The 4,771-nt window shown below is 30.2% G+C and overlaps 1 non-coding gene across 1 annotated transcript; it reads right to left on the minus strand.

Annotated features, from left to right (window-relative positions):
- Nucleotides 1-203: 203 nt before the first annotated feature.
- Nucleotides 204-287, minus strand: TRNAL-UAA (transfer RNA leucine (anticodon UAA)). Its single transcript has one exon. It is a non-coding gene; the product is annotated as a tRNA-Leu (tRNA).
- Between the last annotated feature and the right edge of the window lie 4,484 nt (nucleotides 288-4,771).

Below are 4,771 nucleotides of genomic sequence, written 5' to 3' on the forward strand. Positions count from 1 at the left end.
AACACTTTTGATAGAGGTACTACCCACTGTAATATTTTTGTCTTTTATCTATAAAATTCTATGAAACGAACCTTTAATATGTATTTACTGCAATTTAAATCAACCGGTGAATCAACATATAAAAATGAAAATTTAAACAAAAACGAACTCTGTAAGCACCAACTTAAATGATGCATTTAAGAACTCACAATAAAAATTTCTGTTGTCAGGTGTGGGGTTCGAACCCACGCTCCCATTTGGGAACCAGAGCTTAAATCTGGCGCCTTAGACCACTCGGCCAACCTGACGACTGACAATGTGACCCAAATTGGTGCTATTTTAATATAATCGATTACGCATCTCTTGCTATACGTGTTAAAAATTGTTATGTTTTTTAATTTCAGTCAGTTTTCGTTCTGTAAAACTATGATCGTTCGTACTTAAATAAAGTGCGGTACGTAATTAAATTCATACATGTACTGTTCCTTGAATTATTTTAATATGAAATTTTTCGACACGACGCAAAGTAATAAATTTAGTCATAGTTCACTGAATAAATTCAGTAAATTGGTGAGTAAATTGATAAACTGAGTAAATTGGTGGAATTATATTTGTTAGAAATACGCGAACTGTTTACTGCCTGTATCTTCGTTATCATTGTAAAGTTGTAACATTCACCCTAACCAATACCTTATTCAAAATGAATAAAAAAATTTCCCTTGAAAATCTATTTATTTATTTTTCCAACGGTAAAGATTTAAAATGATAATTTACTATATTAAATGAAATATCAATTGCAGCATTAATGATATGAGAATCCTTTAATAAAATAAATGATCCTAATAATTATAATAATGCTTACAAAAAAATTTAACATTAATAACACTGATTAACACAATTTTTGTTTCCTAACATGCGATACATGATTTTAATTTTTTATGATTAAAACGAATATGAACTCAGAATCTTTCTATCACCCACCATTTTTGAAAAAATTTAAATTTTAATTAAAGGATTTTATTCATTTTTCAACGTATAGTTAGTATTTTAATCTCCTATATTGTATTTTGTTAGCTCATTTTTTATAGTTTAACATGTTAACATCATTTGTAAGCTATAAATAAACAATACTTCTTTCTTTTCTTGTTTAGCCTCTGGGAATTACCATTCAGGTATTACTTCAGAGGATGAATGAAGATGATATGTATGAATGTAAATGAAGTGTAGTCTTGTACAGTCCCAGTTCGACCATTCCTGAGATGTGTGGTTAATTAAAACCCAACCACCAAAGAACACAGGTATCCAAGATATAATAATATTCAAATCCATATAAAAGAAACTGCCTTTACTAGGACTTGAACGCTGAAATTTTTGGCTTCCAAATCAGCTGATGTAGAAAGACGCATTCACCACTAGACCAGTGGGTTAAAAAAAAACAATATTAGACAAAGAATTAAATTAAAGAGTGAGCCTTCATGGTCAAGATTAATCATGTCTGTGCAGGTCAAAACATGAAGCTGAAAACACAGTTGTGTTGTTTGTATTAAGCACTGGATTTAGGAATGAATTAATTTTGTTCAGTCTTATTGCTGTCTTAAGTTTGTTAGCAGTGCAGGGTCATAATGCCTCAAAATTGTGTAAATGATGTGGATGCCTTTTCTTATGTATGTGGTGAGAAATGAAAAAACATAAACCTTTAATTAAAAAAGCATATCGTTTGTAATTTCAGAGTAAAACTGGTAATCAGGATAAGATGTAGGCTCCTCATATAGTATGCACTAATTGTTCTGTATATTTAAGGGGATGGCTGAAAGGTACACGGAAGGCTTTGCCATTTGATGTACTTATGGTTTGGCGTGAACCAAAGGATCATGTAACCGATTGTTACTTTTAACAAGTGTGTCTGGAATTTCTAAAAAATCTAAACATACTGTAAAATATCCTTCATGGCAATCAGGCCTGTACCTCACAGTGAAATTATTCCAGTTCCTAAGCCACCTGTGAATGTATGTTTCGAAAGCAGTGATGAAGAATCAGACAGTACTGAAGAAAACGCAATGATTTTGATTTTGAATTATCTTCCAATAAGCCACATCTTCTTTTATCATAAGGTGAATTAAATGACTTGGTTAGGGATTTAAATTTATCAAAAAATCAAGCTGAACTGTCAAGATTGCATGGTTGGAATTTATTTTAAAATTATACAAAAATTTTGGGTTTTCGAAGCTGACAAAAAGAACTTTCTCAGTACTTTATTGATGAAAATAATTTGGTTTATTGCACAAATATTTATGAGTTTATGTTACACTTAGGACAAGTTCATAAACCTGAGGACTGGCGCCTTTTCATAGATTCGTCCAAGTGTAGTTTAAAAGTGGTTCTACTACACAACAGTAACAAATATCCTTCAATACCAATCATTTATGGCATTAATTTGAAAGAGACATACGATGTGATGAAAGATGTTCTTGAAAAAATAAATTATAAAAAACATAGCTGGAACATAGGTGGTGATTCTAAAGTTATAGCTACTTTGTTAGACTACACTAAGTACATGTGTTTTCTTTGCGAATGTAACAGCTAAGCTAGGGATAAACATTATGTTACCAAAGAGTGGAAGAAATGAGACAACTTAACTCCAAATGGGAAAAATATTATTCATGAGCCCTTAGTTGTACCCAAAAAAATATTTTTACCCCCTTACCATATCAAGCTAGGATTAATGAAAAATTTAGTAAAAGCAATGAAGAAGGATAGTCCCGGATTTTTGTACAATTTCCAAATGTAAGTAAAGGAAAAATTAAAGAAGGAATATTTGTTGGTCCTCAAATAAGAGAGTTGGTCAAAGAGGATGTATTTAACTCAATGTTAAATAATGTAGAAACTGCAGATTGGGCTTCATTTAAAGATGTTTGCAAAGATTTCTCGGCAAACAAAAATCCAGCAACTACCACAATATTGTTAATCAACTTCTTACTTCGTACAGAGCTATGGAATGTAATATGTCTTTGAAAATACATTTCCTCCACTCACATCTGGATTTTTCCGTCGGACAACCTTGTAATGATGAGATGTAAGTGACGAACACAGTGAACATTTCCACCAAGACATTTCGGTGATGGAAAGCCGCTAATTCGATTCTAATTAAAATGTTATAATTTTTTTACATAATTTATTAAATAAAAATTACATTGTAAATTAATATTTTATTAAAAAAAAGTGGGGTTAGATTACCTAAACAACAAAAGAATTAAGGTAATTTTTCCTTCAGTTTCTCAAAACTGAATACAATACAATTCTCAAATTGTATAGGTGAAAATAGAGGAAAACTACTGTTGCATTTAGAGGAATAAGTCTCCTCATTACTTTTCTTTCACAACTCCAAACTGATTACAATGTTAAGGTAAAATATTCGGGAGATAAAATCTCCTGGTAGGAGCTGCTCAAGAGTTTATCAGTGAAGTGATCATTCATGTTTTTTCAAGACAAGGTAAAATGTTTAAGTTTAAATAGGAATATTAGGCTATATGATTTAAAGCAAGAAATGGGTAGTTTAAGACTAGATGTAGGAATAATTAGTGAGATTATAAGATGAACATGATTTTTGATCAGGGAAAATTAATTTAAAAAAATAGAAAAATCAAGATGCAAGATGAGTAAAAATAATGAATAAGAATGTACAAAAAAAATGTATTATTACAGACAACATAGAGGATTAATTTTGTCAAGACAGTTTCAAAGCTCAAAACTACAAAATTAGTATATATTTATTTATTTACCAAACTCCTCACAACAGAAGATGAAGAGACAAAAAGGTATAAGATAACAGATTGATGATCTAGTCAAATGTGTAAAAGGAGGTAACAATTTGTCAGCAGACTGGAATGCTTTTGGAGTGGTTGGGAGATAAGGACTAGGACAAAGAAATAAAAGAAAAACTAGTTTTTCAGAATTTTTTCTAAATATACAATAGTAATTGCAAAAATTACAGAAGATACGCATGGATAAGGTGAAGATACAGGAAGATATCAGATACTGAATAAAGCTATGATCTGTAAACCATATTCAGGAATAAACATTGATTCTAAGGTCAGTTTAATAATGATGAAAATTTAGTAGATTGAGGTTTAAAGAGGAACAATTTTAAGGCAAATTAAACGAGTAATCTCCTTTACAAGTGAATGATTGAACACAAATAGATAAATTTAAAAAAAAAGGGGTTAAGCTAATTAAGGAAAAACAGGAGACTTGGTAGAAAGGTAACAGTTGGTTGAAAACAAAAATACATTAAAATTGATGGATGAGTAAGAAAGTATAAATGTAACAAAGATGATATGCTTTTTAGAAATAAAATTAACGGATATAAAAAAGTAACAAAGGAAGATTTTTTTTATTCAGAACTATAAAGAAATATGATTCACAGCAAATAAGTATTGTATAATAAAATAAGAAAATAATTTGTGGAAATGAAAGGAAAATGCATTATGAGATGTACAGATTGAAATTTACTTTTGGGAAGTATAAAATATCAGCTAGAAGGTGGCAGCAAAATGTGAAGAGGAAAAATTGTCAAATGAGGTTTTAATAGAAAATAAACAAATTGGAAATCTCAGAATAGTCTGAGATCAGTTCGATAGAATCTATTCATAGACTAGATGTACATTTTTATGAATTGGACATTGTTGGTGGATTTTTATTGGCTGTGTTTCTTTTGTTTGTTGAGTTTTTGAATAACGGATTACTTAGTTACAACGTTTTTGTGTCATCAACCTAAAGAATCATTGTGGTGTGT

This window comes from Lycorma delicatula, chromosome 7 (genome assembly GCF_047948215.1).
Source record: "Lycorma delicatula isolate Av1 chromosome 7, ASM4794821v1, whole genome shotgun sequence".
Lineage (NCBI taxonomy): Eukaryota > Metazoa > Arthropoda > Insecta > Hemiptera > Fulgoridae > Lycorma > Lycorma delicatula.